Source organism: Suncus etruscus, chromosome 17, assembly GCF_024139225.1.
Source record: "Suncus etruscus isolate mSunEtr1 chromosome 17, mSunEtr1.pri.cur, whole genome shotgun sequence".
NCBI classification, from domain to species: Eukaryota; Metazoa; Chordata; class Mammalia; order Eulipotyphla; family Soricidae; genus Suncus; species Suncus etruscus.
In genome coordinates this window covers 15,522,522-15,540,014 of record NC_064864.1, presented here as the reverse complement: position 1 = coordinate 15,540,014, position 17,493 = coordinate 15,522,522, and the positions used below count along the sequence as shown (strand labels likewise).

Here is a 17,493-nt window from a genome sequence, read left to right as displayed (position 1 = left end):
AAGGATCTTTCAGAAATCTGACTGTAAAATCCACACTGATCCAGCACAGAGTTGCTCTGTCACCCAGGATATTTATTTTGAATGTTCATGTTCAAGATGTCATTAAGAATATCACTTTTAGTACATTCTGGCAAACATAGGCCATTTATTCAAACAGAAAAAAAAAAAAAACAAAACTAATTGGACAAGAAGCAGAGATCCCTTATTCTCGCTTCATGCTGCCACCTACAAGAATACACAGGGGGAGAAAATATCCTCATAAACTGTGGAAAAATACAGTCTTAAAATCAGGTCTTGAGACATCCTGTTTCAAACAAACTACTCACAAATCATTTTATTTTCTCTTCCCTGGGTTTTGAACAATCCAATACTGAGATTCAGAGGAATGTCTGCACTGCCATTTAGTTCAGAAGTGAATCTGATGTCCCTCTTTGGAGACTCAATTAGCTTGTAGAAAGAGGCCTTTCAAAAATGTGTGATGAAGTCTCAGATTTCTAAAAATAGCAATGGCAAAAACCAGTAACAACATATTTTGGATTCATTTCAATCATACTTGGAAAACATTTTCAGAGTGTCAGTTCAAATTTGCATCAATTAGATTTCCCAGAGACAAAATTAGATAAAAATATAAAATTTAAATTTTATAGCTAAGGAAATGGGACAAATACTTGCACTTTCTAGATTAGGAACAAAAGTCCAACTCTAGCCACAATAATACAAAAGAGGAGGATGCTATTTTAATGATGCTCTGTTATCTCTCAAAACTACAGGTGATCTCTGTTATCTTAGTGTTTTCTTTTGCATGTGTGCTATGATAATAAATCATCACAGATTGCTTGGCTAACACAAATTTCTTGGCTCTAAGTTCTGGGTCCTTGAAGTCAAATATGAAATTACTAATGCCTCTGCTTTCTTCAAGCACTTTCTCCTTGGCTTGTAGATGGTCCTTTGCTTCTTGTACCCCAGCCTATTCTTTCTTTGTAGGCATTTCAGTTTATCTTTTCCACTTCTTAAATACACTTGACATTTTGAATTAGGGTCTGCCCTTATGACTTCATTTAACCTTTATTTTATCTTGAAAAGCCCTGTTTCCCAATAATCACAGTAGAATTTTTCAACGTAGAGATCTATGGGTTGTGGGAGGGTACAGATGGAAAACATAATTCAGTCCATTGCATGCATCACTGTCAAAGAAGAAATGAGCCATTGTAACAGGTTCGGGACCCTGTATTGTATCTTCTCTCCTCTCCTTTTCATCCATTTCTATCTGTCCTCTAATTCATTGGTCTCTCTTTCTTCTCTGCTTCTTGCATTTTTGTTGTGGATCTTTGCTTTTTGAAGAATCAGATCTCTCTGATTTCTTTTGTTAGTCTACTGCCATTTGAATGGCTCTTGTCAAGGTTTATGATTTACTTAGTACAGTTTAGCCCAGAAAATGATAAGGTAGTTTGGGTACTTGTTACAGCTTTCTTTGGAGATTTTAAAGGTCCAGTTCTGGTCCCTGTGGGTCAGGGTGAACATGAGACAAGTTATGTAACAAGCCTTTACAGATGCCTACAATCAGAGGCAATCGGAGGTACTCATAGACTTCACTGTGCCAGAAGTTAACCGCTTATATTACTTGAATCACAGATAAATTGAGACAGGAGCCCTTAACCTTCCAGGGAGTGGCTATTTATCATCAGTGCAGATTTCCAACTTTTAAACTACTACAAAGACATCTTAGTAATCGCTAGACATTCTGTCTCTGTCTCTGTTTCCGTTTCTCTCTCTCATTTATTCATTCATTTCTGAAGCCACATCTGGCAGTGCCCAGGGGCTTCTATAGTTTAAGTGCTCAGAGGTCACATCTAGTAGTGAAAATCAAACCTAGTAGATGATCAAACCTAGATTTCTTGCATGCAAAGCAGCAGCTCCAGGTTGTTAATGTATCTCTCTGACCCCTGTTATTCTTGGTGTATCTACCATCAAAATTTTTTCTGCACTATTCCCTTAAATTATCCAAGTTGTTTGCAAAATAAAATAAAATAAAATCCCCCCAAATGAACATTTCTAATATGCATTTTAAAATAAAGCTTTATATGTGGTAAAAGACTAGTAAAATAATATTTACCCACTCGTTCATAATCTTCAGAAGGCTCAAAATATATGTATACATATAGACTGCATGAATTTCTTATGGTGAATAGAGATTATAAAGTATAATAATCTTGTATTGAATATTTTAAATTGATCTAATTTCAAATTGATCTAATTTCCATACAGAAATATAGATAATTTTATTCTTGGCGGCTTAATGATACAATAAACCGAAGTAATTCTTCTATTATTATCATCTTCCTCAACCATCTGACATTTACCCTGAAATAGCTGCATATACTTCCTTGCAGAGCCAATACAATGAGAGAATTTCATCTCACTCACCTCCAGGTGTTTGCCAATTCCCTCCTGGCTTCTGGGAACAATACAAGTGATTTCAAGGAAACGGGGAGGTGCAAATGACCTATTCCTCTGGAGCTCAGTCTTTTGTTACCCCTGAAAATGGGATGGAGATTGTTAACCCACAGCCCATGAGGGGTCCAGGAACGAGAAGCTGATGCCTGCAGGGAGAATAAAAAGAAAGTGCAGAAGTTTCCCTGCCAAGTTGTGGCCTGGAGGTAGTTGCCAAGGTCCTAGGTTGGAGCAGTTGTTGCAGGCGTTCATTCTCACCTTCGGGCCTTCCAGGGGGAGGCTGTGTCCCCACGCACCCTCCAGAGTGCAGGTGTGTACTGATGGGGAGGGAGAAAAGGAAGAAAAGAGGCGGCTGGGCGAGATGTGTCCATTAGGATGGAATTTAGGCTTTTTAGTCCAGCAAAAGTCGAATCATGCTTCAGAGACACTATTATTCCTGATTCCCCTAAAATAGATTCATACACAGTTCATAAATAATGATTACCTGCTATTGAAAGGTTGGCCTGCTGAGTTTTCAATCGGGGTCTTTCAGATGAAGTGAAATGTCACTTCTGCTTCAATAGAACTTTTCATTAGGACTTTTTGTTCACTTTTAACTTGAACTTTTTCTGAGAATTTAATATACTCTGTTAGAAGTTTGTGACAGAAGAACTACTATACCTTGCAAGTAGTTTCCCTTCTGGTAGACAAAATAAAGAGGACAGTATACACACAGTTTCCAGATATGTTTTTGCCTTTGATTCTTGTGATAAAATAAATTATAATTCATGTTTATCTGTTCTGGATGTCAAGATATATGATAGTATTTAAATGTGTAATGCATATATATATATACATATGTATCTATAAGCTTTTGCTGAGGAAAGAACTCACTTTTTTACTGTACAAGGCTCTAATACTTACATAAACCAATATACTGAGAACAGTGATTTATTACTTCTAAGTGCTTGTATTTGATTCAAAGCCAGTATAATTTAACTCCTCCATAGCTGAAAGTTAGAGTACAGGCAAATTTATTTATTGGTGAAGACGACATCCATGCCTGGGCATTCATTCTTTGAATCACTTGTTAATATTAGAGTTTTCTAAATACAATTCTTTGAGAACAATATATATGCTCAACAGAATAAAATATAGCCAAGGCTATTTCAATGCTACATGAATTATTGACACCAAATTCAAATATAATTGTACTTGAAGCAAATAATACAGACTTGAGTTTACGTTTGGCCATCAATCAGTTTCTAAACAAGAGTGAAGCATTACAAAAGCATGCTAAAGGGGGGGAGAGTAGTAGTCTTGGTATACCCCAGGATACGATATTCTATTTGAGGGGCTCAGAAACTAGTTCTTTGAAATCTTTGCTTCACATACTTTCTTATAAAAAATGTCTTTCCTGGCTCTGTAGTTGCTTCCATTATGTTAATTGCTTTCCAATATCCTTTCACACCAATATAAGTGTTTATATTTCCTGTTGTCCCAGCATGAAAATGTCTGTGCTCTTAGGAACTGTAGCACCATAGGAAACAAAGTGAAGCTCCCTTTGCCTTTAATGTCCTTCCTGGTATCACTCCAGAGTAGTTCTGCTTGCTTGTCTCAAAGTTGAAACTGGTTTTTGTGTACTTTCTTTGCAAGATCCCAGAACTTTTTCTTTATGTAGGAGGTAGCTGTCAGAAATTGTGTGTGAGTCAGTGAGAGAGAGCAGACAAATAGAATAAATCAGGGGAGGAGTTATTTGTGAGTGGAGATAAAATGAAACACTTTATTTGAGGAGGATCACTTTTATTCTTAGGGGTGCCCTCTTGGTGGTCCTGGGAAGGAGACAACACCTGGTGATGCCTTGGGAACCCTGCAGTGAAATGCTACGGGTAAAACCCATATATCCCATATGTAAAGCCTACACTTCAGAACTCAGAGCCATCTCCCTTGATAATAAACAATCATTTTAGTGAGTAGGTGAAAAGGGGCAAAGATCACATTTAATTAGGACATCCATGAAGTTATATTCTTTTTCCTTCTAAATGGTCCTTGCACTTCCCTCTTTGTATCAAAAGTATTGGCAAGTGTTACTTTTTTATGTTATTTGGGCTTTATAAATAGGGCTTGATAAAGTCATGTCAGATGACTCTAGGTTGTCTAATATAATATGCTATTTTCCTGTCATTCCTACAAACTAATAAAAAACAATTCAAATTAAAACTAGTATAATAATTACAGAACTACACAATATATTAGATGCTTTGAACATTATATGTATATATATATGTATTTTTAATCCTTTGTCCACAATGACCCATATAAAATTGTTTTTAGTTGTTTTATTTTTGCCTTGTTTTGTTTTGTTCTGTTGATGAAGGAAGAAATTGAGACATGGATAAGCTAACTAATTTTCTCAGGCTTTTAACAAGAAAAGAAAAAGAAAAAGTGATGATTCTAAGGTGTCTGACTCAGGGAAACAGTTCCTGGAAGTTCTAATTTATTTTTCTGCATATAGAATAAATATTTTATTCTCCAAAGGAAAATTTTGTTAAATTTTACCACCAGCCAAATTTTCTTACTTTTCTTGCCTTGTCAGCGGCCTGTCAGTTTTGTAAAGAAATGCAGCATAAAACTGACAGAAAGAAACTCTGAAATCTATAACCACATGACAGAATATTGAAAAATCCTCGCAATGGCTTATTTTGTCAGTTATTGTATAGCACTAAAACCAGCTGCCAGTGGCACTGGTGATTTAATAGACACAATTTAGCTAATACATTATTTTGCCAAGAAAATGTGTTGTGCTGAATTCTCTTCTAATCTTTTGAGACTGCTTGTTTATAAAAACAGAGTGCCCTGAAACTCTAAATTATTTTTTAGAGGGGGGAAAGGTAAAGTAGAAATAGCTATTAATTTAAGCTGTTTCACACTGAAACTGTCACTCTGGTGAGGAAAAAAATAGGGAATAAGATATATATGGTCCTTTGGTAAAGAGAAGCATTTAAATGAAAAATTTTCCTGTTTGGAAATGCAAAAGGCATTATTTATCAAAAGCATATAAAGCAGATAGAATGTTGTGTGTGTGTGTGTTTGTGTGTATGTGTGTGCGTTTGGCTTTAAAAACTAGAATCATAGGTGAGAATGTTCCTGCAGATTGTAAAACATTATATATCCTGGACTTATATGGATTTATGTTTAATAAGTTACTATATTTGGTACATTGGTATTAGCAGGTCAGAATAGTATTTGTACAATGCAGCAAAATTATTGTACATCTTCTAGATGTCTTCAAAAAATGTAACTACACATTGTTTTGAATTGCAAACAGAATTTAAAATCTCAAGAAGACTTTCTGAAATCTAAGTCCACATTATTTTTAAATTATATATTACATTTATATAATACTAATCTGCTGTTTTGGGTTTTCTTTTTGTTTTGTTTTGCTTTGCTTTTGTTTTGGGGTCACAGCCAGCAGCTCTCAGGGGTTACTTCTGACTCTGCACTCAGAAATCGCTCCTGGCAGCCTTGGGGGACCATATGGAACGCTGGAGATAGAACCAAAGTTCGTCCTGGATAAGCCATGTGCTATCGCTCCTGCCCCCCAATACTAATCTGTTTTTAAAGGGGTGTGTGTGTGTTGCTGCTGCTACCATTGTTTAGAAGCTATACCTAGCAGTGCTCAGGGTTTACTCCTGGCTCTGCATTTGGGAATTGTTCCTGGTGGGGCTTTGGTTGGTACTTATGGAATGCCTGGAATCAAACCCAGATAGACCTCATGCACTCAAAGTGCCCTTCCTGCTGGTATATCTCATAGGCCCATGTTTTGTTGTTGTTGTTGTTGTTGTTGTTGTTGTTTTTTTGTACAGAGAAAAGCCTGAAGGAGATATCTGTTAAATAAAAAGCTATGACATGTTTAAAACAACAACAACAACAACAACAACAAAAATAGGATTAAAAGAATGAGTCTAGTGATAAGAAATAATTTGTTTTGTTGTTGCCTTTTTTTTTTTGTTTTAGTGTGAGCACCCAATGGTGCTCAGAATTTACTCCTGACTGCATTGAGAAATCATTATTAATGGGACTCAGTGGGGGTATCAATTGTATCCAAGAATGAATTTTTAACTGTTTAAATTATTTTTATTAATATATTTATTTAAATACCTTGATTACATATATGATTATAGTTGGGTTTCAGTCATGTAAAGAACACCCCCCTTCAACAGTGCAACATTCCTATCACCAATATCCCGAATCTCTCTCCTCCCCACCCCACCCGGGCCTGTACCCTAGACAGGCATTCTACTTCCCTCATTCATTCTCATTGTTAGGATAGTTCTCGATGTAGTTATTTCTCTAACTGCACTCATCACTCTTTGTGGCGAGCTCAAGAATAAAGTTTTAAGAGAAAATTTGTCTCCTGGAAGACAAATAGAGGCTGTAGAGTGCAAAAAATAAAATGGCTGGTCGGAGAGAGGAACTCGGTGCGTAGAGCAGAATTTGAGTGTATGCTGCAGTCCAGTGTTGCTCAGGGGTTACTCCTGGCTCTGTACTCAGGAATTACTCCTGGCTTTGCTCAGAGGAGTATATGGGGTGTCAGGGATTAAATCCAGGTCAGTCACATGCAAGGTAAATAACATACTGACTATGGCTCTAGCCAATACTAGACCTTTCCAGCTACACCAATGCAGAAAATGGCAACCTTACCAATCTAAAACCATTATGACTTTCTTTGTTGGTAAAGATTAAGCCATCCTTATGATTTTTCCAATATAGTAATCCTGAATCATTTAAATAATAAATTAATAGTTTAATTATACTCTATCATAGTAATGAATTATGGTAGTCTATCATAGACTTTATGCCACAATTTTGAAAATAAGAGAATCCTATTGATACTAAAATTTTCATATCCAGTAGAAATATTTTAAGAAAAATGAAACAAGATACAGATAATGATAGTATTCTTTATCATTTGTTCTCCTAGAATGTGTTCTCACAGATTTGAAGTCTTTTGTTGATATATTCATTCATAAGGTATATATTCATTCTCAAAGGACATCAGATAAACTAACAATAGTTGTTTTCTATGCATAAGAAAACTATAAGATAGGATAATAATCATGTTTATTTGTTGTTTTTGGTTGTTTTCTTATTTTCTTGTTTTTTTTTTGTTTTATTTATTTATCTTTTTGCCACAACTGCGGTGATTCAGGGGTTACTCCTGGCTCTGCGCTCAGAAATCGCTCCTGCAGGCTTAGGGTACCATATAGGATCCTGGGGATTGAACCCTGGTCTGGCCCACATCAGCTTTATGCAAGGCAAATGCCCTACTGCTATGCTATTCCTCCAGCCCACACGTTTAAATTTTTCAGTGTGTTCTTTTTTATAAATTGAGACATATCTTAGCCTGATGTCCTTATACTCTTTCTCCCAAAAGCAATTGATTACATTAAAAGTTCATTACATTAAGAGTTTACTTTTCTATTTAGTTTATTTTTCTATTAGTCAAATGTCACAGATAGCTGATCATCATTTTTTTTTTTTCTTAAATCTCTAAACTGAATGCATTAGAAATCCCTCCAGGAACTCAGCAGAAACAGAGATAACAAGGTCTCCTTCAGGCAGGTTTAAAATATCTGAATACAGAACCCTCACATTTGCATTGGGATGGACTTCCTGGAATAGAAACTCACCATTTGAATTTATATGGGAATGATATTTATATTTTGTCTTAAATATAGCTGCTCTCTATGGAAGGTGCTTTAAACACCTAGAGGTGGAAATGTCCAATGACCACTTTAGAAAAAGCGTCCTTAAAAACAGCACTTAGGGGGCCGGAGAGATAGCATGGAGGTAAGGGGTTTGCCTTTCATGCAGAAGGTCATCAGTTCGAATCCCGGCACCCATATGGTCCCCCGAGCCTGCCAGGAGTGATTTCTGAGCATAGAGCCAGGAGTAATCCCTGAGCGCTGCAGGGTGTGACCCAAAAACCAAAAAATAAAAATAAAAAAACAAAACAAAAAAAAAAACAGCACTTAGAGGGGTCAGCTACCACAATGGCACTTTTGGGAGCACATGTGCCATTACCACAAGCATTTGTGCAACTTCCTGCCAGCACCCCACTAAGATGATAAGGGAGAAAATTGAAACTTTACAATAACAATGATTATTGTCATTGTGTTATTATATTAGATTTTCTTTTCTTTTCTTTTTTTTTTTTTTGGATTTTGGGACACACCCAGCAGCGCTCAGGGTTTACTCCTGGCTCTACACCCAGAAATTGCTCCTGGCAGGCTCGGGGGGGGGGCATATGGGGTGCTGAGATTTGAACCACAGTCCTTCTGCATGCAAAGAAAAGGCCCTGCCTCCATGCTATCTCTCCGGCCTTTATTTTAGATTTTCTAGGATAAAAGTTTACCACTGAAAGGGAGGGGGGAACATGGCTTTTGTTCATCATATCACATGCATATTTAATGTCTTACCACTGAGGGAGTGACATAAAAAACCCTGTTGTGGAAAGTCAGGAGTAAATAGGTGAAACTTTTATAAGAAAACCTGCTTTTATGTCTATTTTCCTCAGTGATACTTGCTGAAAATTCAGATCTTTATATCAGTATGACCTTTTCTTCCCCAGGCCTCTGTAACTTGTCATTAGTATTTGTGTCCATAAAGAAACACTCACATCTCTTAGCATTACTAGGATGTTAAACCATCTCATCTTCTCTTCCCAAGCCAAATTTTCCAAAAATGCTGTACTTCAGTCCTGTGGATGTGGAACATATCTCATCATGCCTATCCTGTATTCTCTGGTTTGTAGCATGATGGCCACTTCTTAGCACTTTAGCTGGTGAAATGAGAAACTTAATGCCTCTCCTCTTCTCCACCTGCAACTAATGGTGCCTACTTTTTTCTCCCTTATTTATTTCTATCTCTGGCTTCTGTGGAGTGTGGGAGGGGATTTGCCTACTTTTTTTTTTTAATAATTAAACCTTTTGGACTGGAGAGATAGCAAGAGGTAAGGCGTTTGCCTTGCATGCAGAATGGTAATGTTTGAATACCAGCATCCCATATTGTCCCCCTAGCCTGCCAGGAGCGATTTCCAAGCATAGAGCAAGGAGTAACCCCTGAGCGATGCCAGGTGTGACCCTCCCACCCCTCAAATTAAACCTTTTGTTAAGCTATCTAATAGAAAGAAAGCTTTGTTAATTTATAGGATATTTATAGGTTTCTGATACTTCCCTGGAACATATTCAAGCATATTCTTGGCTTACAATTGAACCTAATATCCCAGTTCATTCAATAACCTGTGTTTCAAAATTAAATCCTCATATCTGGACATTCATGTGCTCTAAACTCTCTGCAAAATCTCTGGTATTCTAGGATCTAATCATCTGTCTTGAATCTTTCTCAGTAATTTGCTCTGAAATATCCTGGAAAAGGTGGCCAGGTCACTTAATCTGACAAACTGGCATTTCCATTTGAGTATATAGATTAGTCTTCTATGTTTACAGGAGCTTACTATAATAAAACATATTGAAACAAGTACAACATGTGTTTCCGTGTAATTGTTATCACTCATTGGTTGCCAAGGTAACAAACACTGTGTGTTTGTTATTAGAATCAATATGGGGATGGTTGTTGAGTTGTTAATATCAAAAACTGTGTGTTATTCAGCAAGCTGCTTTCTATGCTTGCCTAGTTATAAAGCTTTTCTTCTTTGGAAGGACATGTGATACTCATCCAATTTCTTAGGCAGCATATTCAATAATATAATTCTCAGTAAACTAGAGTGGATTTGTTTCAGAAAAACTTGATGTATGCTAAATTTTATCTTTCTACTGACATTTATTATAAATTTTTGGGGGGTATGTGTGTGTGTGTATGTGCGTGTGTTTCCCACTGCTGGGGATGAGCCTAGGAACTCAGATGCACATTAAGGCAAGTGCTATATCATCAGCTGTTTGCCTGGCCGTGGTGGTTTTTCAATACTCTTCATCAAAAATTTATTTCCAGTTACTAATGAAGCAGAATGCCTTTTTGTTCTGTTTTACATTTTGGTATTGGGGAGATATGTCAATAACTGGACCACAGGTTTTGTATTCAATAGTCTTGGATTTGATTCAGGTCCTGTGTCCTTCCTTACCCTCAGAGTGACTCCTAAGCTTAAATTAAGAGAACTCACTGAAATAATGCCCTCTGCACTCCTATGTTCATAGCAGCACGATTTACAATAGCCAGAATATAGAGACAATCCAGATGTCTGACAACAGATAAGTGACTAAAGAAATGGTACATCTACACAATGAATACTATGCAGCTGTTAGAAAAAAAATGAAGTCACAGATTTTGCTTATACATGGATGGATTTGGAGACTATTCAGATGAATGACATAAATCAGAAGGAGGGAGATAAGCATAGAATAGCCTCACTCATATGTGGTATTTACAAAAAATAAAGGACATTGTAATAATAACACCCAGAGACAATTGTGAGATGGGCTGGAAGAACCAGCCCATAATAGGAAGCTTATCACGAAGAATGGTAAGTGCAGTAGAACTACACTAACAGCTACCAAGCTACCATGACAACAACCATAGAGAGAGAAATACAACACATATCTCAAAGACAGGCAGGAGAGGGTGGGAGGAGGGAAATGTGGAAACACTAGTGGTGGGAAAGTTGCACTGGTGAAGGGGAGTGTGCATTTTATGACTGAAACCCATTATGAACATGTTTGTAATCATGATGCTTAAGTAGATTATTTATTTTAAAAATAAATAGCCACTGTGTATCACAGATATGGCCTAAAATTAATTAGAAAAACAAAAGAACTTTGTGACAAAGGGAAAATTTATACATTTATAGATACAAACATATATGTAAGTATGTATATTATGTTTTATATGTTTTAAGTTTCCAGTAGTACTACTTAGATCCATACCTCTGCATTTTATAAGAAATGAAGGTTTGGAAATTAGTTTAAAAATAACTAAGACAAGGAAAGTCAGATACAAAATTATGTCATAATAAACTAGTGTTGCCATATATTTCTATATGTGTCATTATTGTATTCTCTATATTAATATCATTATAGTATCATTTAATTAATATAATTCTATATTCAGTTATATCTCAATAAAAATGGGAAATTTGTATTATTTTATTTGGATGGGTCTCTTAATTGGTTCTCAGGAGGTCCTGGGGCCCAAAAGCAGTTCTGAACCAACTGGGATAGCAGTTCATTGCAAGGCCCCCAGGATGCAGCGTGATTCAGGCCCTTTTGTACTGGGAGACTGTAGTATTTGGGATTGAACCAGAGTCGTCCATATGCAAAACATGCATCTTAACCTCTTGACTATATCTCTGGTTCCAGAAGCTAATTTTGTTGTTGCTGTTGTTTATTTTTTGTTTGTTTATCTGGGGGCTATACCTGAGAGTGCTCAGGGTTTACTCCTAACTTTGGCAGTGTGCTCAGGGATTACTACTGGCAGAGTTTGGAAGACAATTGGGGTACAGGTATTGAACCTGGGTTAATCATGTGCAAAGTGAGAATTCTACCTACTGTACAATTGCTCTCCAGAAACTATTTTTAAAAATTTAAAAATAATGACTTTTTCCTCTTAACAACTAACTCGCAACTTTTCAGAATATATAACTATTCAACTGGAAACTACATAGTGAGACTGAAATTATAATGTGAATACTGAGTTGTTTTCATACTCAACATAAATTGAAAGATTCATCTTGGGATCTGGTGTTTGTGAAGAGCTTTTGTGTTGAAAATAGTTCAAAACTGTTCCCTAAGATTTTTCTGAATAGGTAATCCAAGATGTCATTAGTTCTGCCTCATACCTTTCATATTTGGAGTTCAAAATCCCATTTAAGATCTAGGGATAGATATACCAGACCAGTCCCCATCCCCAGTGAATAATGAATCAGGTTAAAGCTAGAAAATAAATAAAGCAAGCTAATAGTGCCATGACTGCCAAAAAAAAAAGACTTCAAGATGTTACCAAATCACTTTCGAGGACTAGTACCCCAAGTACAAAAAGAAGTTAACTTGGTACAGAAGAGATGTAGAGGCTCAGATTGGAGACTAGGCTGGGGAGTTAATTCAAGATACAAGATTTGCATACAAGAGCCATAAATTTGATCCCCCAACTGCATGGTATTCTGAGCACTGCTCATTGCATCGCCCATTTCCCCTGGGCACTGAACCAAAGTAAGCTCCTAATACAACTGGGTATATCTTCAAAACAAAAGAAAACAAAAACAAAAAAGAGGTAGAAGAAAAGATATAAAAAGTCAAAGTCAAAACACAAGCAAGTCATTGCAAACTGTGCAGTGACATTTTCTAATTACCTGATAGGGAAGATTATTAATAATCCTCTACGACGCCAAGTGAGAAGCTGCAAACTGCTGAGCCTTCATTCTGGTGCTCTTGTTAAGCATCTTTCCACAGTTTTATATCCTTTAAAAGATCAGTAAACCATAAGGGCTTAAGATGAAATTGAAACAAGTGCTTTATAACCTGATTTCTAGTTTCTTCTCTCTATTCACATCCCCTGAAGTAAAAGAAAGCACAGTTAGCTAAAAATATTGCTTTCTGGGCCTGGGAATAAAATTCAATGGGAGAGGACTTGAGTTACATTTGTTAGGTTAAGGGTTCAATCACTGGTACTGTAAAATTAATAATGGTGATGATGATGATGATGATAACACTCACTGAACTGTATGAAAATCTGTCAAATTGACAGGAAGGAGGAAGGGGATTCTGTCGGTTACATTTCGAAAAATAGAGCACTTACACCTATGAGGACTTGGTTAGCAAATAGAAGACAAATAATACACATTATTTCTCCTTTCAGTCAGCTTCCCTTCTCCCTGTCTGTTTCTGTGTTTGAAAGTTAGAGTAACAGCTCGTGCAATTGTGTGTCAGACTTGTCAGCAGATTGGGAAATCAAGGGCAGGATTTGTCAAAGTATGTAATCAAGAGATGATAGACCTAAGGGGGCAGCTAATTATTTTTAAAGCTGAGTTAATATAATATAAATGTGGCTTTGTTGCTTAGCCATAGGCAGTCCCTGAATCAGAGTTGAAATTATTGATCTGCATATTAAAAATCTTTTTAGAAATGAAAGAATAATGAACCTATGACCAAGAGCATGAACAACATATCACAAGACATTGCAGCTGAAGTCTTTATTGAGAACTGCCTTGTTATTATAATTTGGTCGGGGGAAGGGGATTTAGCCTGACTGCTGGTGCTTAGGGGCTCTTCCAAGCTTTGTATATAGGAGTGACCCCAATCTGGTGATGCTGGGGGTGAAAATGCAACATCAGGGATTGGCCCAGAGTCAACTCTCTAGCAGACAAGTCGTTTAACCTTAGACTATCTGTCTCCAGTCTACTGATGAGTATGTTTTTTTCCTCTTGCCTCAGACCTCTCAGTTCTTGCCCCATTCATTTGTCTTACTCGCAAACACAATTATCTCTTGTATCTTATAGATATCTTATATACTCAATATTTTTCTAAAACCTAGTATGGAAAAATTAAGTTTCTGTTCTCACAGGTGCTATGTTCTAGGGGGAAAAAGGGAGGGAATTAATATTCTGATCTGTTAAAATAACGATTAAATTATCATGACCATTTTCAAAACAGAGTAAGTGCATTTTACTCAGTTATTTTGGAGTAGGAAATCAAGAGGAAAATCTTAACAAAGGAAACTTTTGTTTGTTGGAGTTTTGTGGCAGGGGTGATGATCAGTGGGTTTGGTGACACACCCATCTGTGTTTAGGGATAATTTCTGGCAGTGCTCAGAGACTAAACTCATTTCTGGGGATCTAACTGTGGTCTGTTGTATGTAAAGCAATTTCCTTAAACCCTGTACTATCTCTCTGTCCCAGTACAATTACTGTTATTTATTTTTATTATTCTTTGATTTGGAGGCCACACACAGCAATGGTCAGCACTTAATCCTGGCTCTGTTATCTTTCATTTTCCCATCACCACCTCCCTTCCTGATACCACATATGGCCTACAGAGCACAACCAAGGGTCGTTCCTGAGCAAGGGGCCAATAATAGCCTCAGGACACAGTTGTGCGCTGCCCCCAAATCTAAAAGGAGTGAAAAGGAAAGAAAAAAAAAAGAATAGATGTTCTTATCTGTGAGGTACGGAGAACAAGCCTGGAAATAGGGTTAAAGTTATGTTGGTTACTGGACTGGTTCAGTTAAGATTTGGTGGTGGCGGGCCGGAGAGATAGCACAGCGGCGTTTGCCTTGCAAGCAGCCGATCCAGGACCAAAGGTGGTTGGTTCGAATCCCGGCGTCCCATATGGTCCCGTGTGGTGCCTGCCAGGAGCTATTTCTGAGCAGACAGCCAGGAGTAGCCCCTGAGCACCGCCGGATGTGACCCAAAAACCAAAAAAAAAAAAAAAAAGATTTGGTGGTGGCCAAAGAAAGTTCGTGGTAGAGATGGAAAAAGGGCAAGTAGCTAAGAAAACACTTGATGATGAATAAAATTGGCTAAGAAGGATAGTAGTGATAAAAGGAGATGCTACAATAAATATTACTTGCCTAAAACAATAGATAAAATGCTAATGATTTTTTTGATATATTCACTAGTTTCTCCAAAAAAGTGGAGCAGACAACAAACTCTTGTATAAAAATCATAATCAACTTTTCTCTAGTGAGTTTCTTACCAGTTATACAATAGATGTCTTGTATGCTTTAACTCTAACATCAGCTTCAATGTCTATTTTTCCAATTTCAAGTGTTTTCAGATTCTGCTCATATTTGTTTTTTTTTTACACGAGAATGTGTTTATACTGTCTTATTAGATGATAATATCAAAAAATTATTCTTAATAAATTAACGTTTTATTTTAAATTCTTTTTTGTGTTATAACCTAAGCCTTGTCCAACAGACTCTCAATAGTATTCTTTTTAAAAAATTCTCCTCCCGGGGAGGGTGATAAAAAAAAAATTCTCCTCCCTTTTTTTTTTTTTTTTTTTTGGTTATAGTGTTGCTGGTTGTTATTGTGGTGGTTGTGGCCAGATATTTCACATGCCTTGTTCTGGGGTGTGGTGGTGCTCATGTAGTTGACCATTGTACTCCTCAGGTTTACATTCCTTTAGTTGAATGTGTGCTCACTTTATACATAAAGTCCACACACATATAATACTTGTATAGGGCTCACCTCAATAAAATTCTTTATATGAAAACTTGTTTTTCTTCCCTTGTCCCTACCTGAGAATGTTGATTCTTACACTAAAAAACACCTTGACAAAACTGAAAAGGACATTTCTTACTTATTCTAAAGCAATAGGAAGTCAGCATATATGTTAGTAGAAGTTATAATAATTTGCCAAAGATTACACGATTGACAAAGTGCAACAGAGCTTTTAAATTATACAATTGGCATTTTAAAAACCATGGTTATATCAATGTTTTTTGGTGTTAGATTATGAGCTTAAATAAATGACTGGAAAAATAAGTGCACAAATAACTTGATTTCTGGGAGCTCAATAGTGTTGCTGGGATACAATAGGGTTTAATGAAATGATCACTAAGAAAATATCTAACAAGATTAAAACCCAACCAATAAAAGTGTTGGTGGTTTGGGCTTAAATGCAACCATAATTCTTTGGCCCTCAGTTGAATCTGGAACAATTTTTGGCTGGTAAACGATGCTAGGTTTTTAGTAAGAATTAACTAAAAGCATTCTAGTGTTTAAAGGTGAAGAAACAGATAGTGGGCCAAGGCTGAGGAATGTACCAACCTGGGTAAGATCCTCAGTAACAAACACATGGTCTCTTGAGTTGCACTAGCTATGGCTCTGGGTGTACCTGAGCACTATCTGCATGTCCCTGGTGACCCCTGGCACTGCAGGGATCACAGCCTTGCACACTTGCATTGAATTTCCTGCCTTGTTGGCTCAGTATCACTGGGAATGTCCCCAAGGCTCCCTCCCCTGAGCACCTCTTACAACACCCCTCCACTAAAACACACAAATGAAAAGAAATAAAGAAATTTGGTAGGGAAATGTGTACATACCATAATAAACTAAGCAACTCCAATTGAAAGAGGGTAAAAGTGACTATGATTCTTGCATTCTTTATTTATATCTGCTGCTAACTGAGTTAATAGGCATCTTTTCTAATTATTTTAACCTGTTAAATAGTCCTGGCAGAGTGATCCTGCCTCTCTCTACTCCACTTTTATCAGAACTGATACTATTTTCTTATATTAGCAGGTTGCTCATGTATGAAACCCCAAATCTAAATACCCATTGGTGCTTTACTGAACCTTTACTTTATACCCATGTCATTTGACATGATTCATTTCATCCAGGGGCTGCGTTTGCTTTTTCTAATAACTTAGCTTAGCTGTAAGCATGCATTTCTTGCTTTGCCTTCTTCAGGGCAGGATTATATTTTAGAATTTTTATGTCAGCACAAATATTATGTGAAATTATTCATGAATTAGTTTTTTGCCGGCTGTTTGTCATCAGGATTCCCTTCTGGTAATCTCTCATGTGATTTTTATCATTCAAATGCAAAGTGTGTAAATTATATCTCATATTGGCAAGGTAATATACCTAGTGCTTTAGTAAGAATAAAATATGTGAAGTACAATTCTTGCCCTCAAGGACCTTCTGAAAAATTATGTTTGTTTTATGTTTTGTTAATAATCATTACCTACTCTTTTATCGATTACTTTACATCAGATCATTTATTTACACTTTGCAACAACCTTTTGATCTAGATAGAATTTTCCCATTTTATGTGTTATGCCATTTCAGAAAAGCAAAATGGCATTAATATCTGGCCCAGGTTAAAAAAAAAAACCACACATTTAAATTCAGGTTATCTTTTGCTTTTAGTTTTTATGTAAAAAAAAACCAAACAAACAACTACGTAATAAAATGTGTGTTAAGTAGAGTAGTATACACACTTATCTTCAGAGTTCTAGCTATTTTATCTTAATGTTGATAGTCTATGATTATAAAAAATATTCACTTACAGTGTTTTATTTTTTACTCTAATTATTGTTTTAATG

At 36.5% G+C, this 17,493-nt stretch overlaps 1 protein-coding gene across 1 annotated transcript in view; it reads left to right on the top strand.

Moving 5' to 3' along the window:
- Positions 1-17,493, top strand: part of PRKG1 (protein kinase cGMP-dependent 1) — a 1,196,983-nt gene that overhangs the window by 658,857 nt on the left and 520,633 nt on the right. The window lies entirely within an intron of this gene.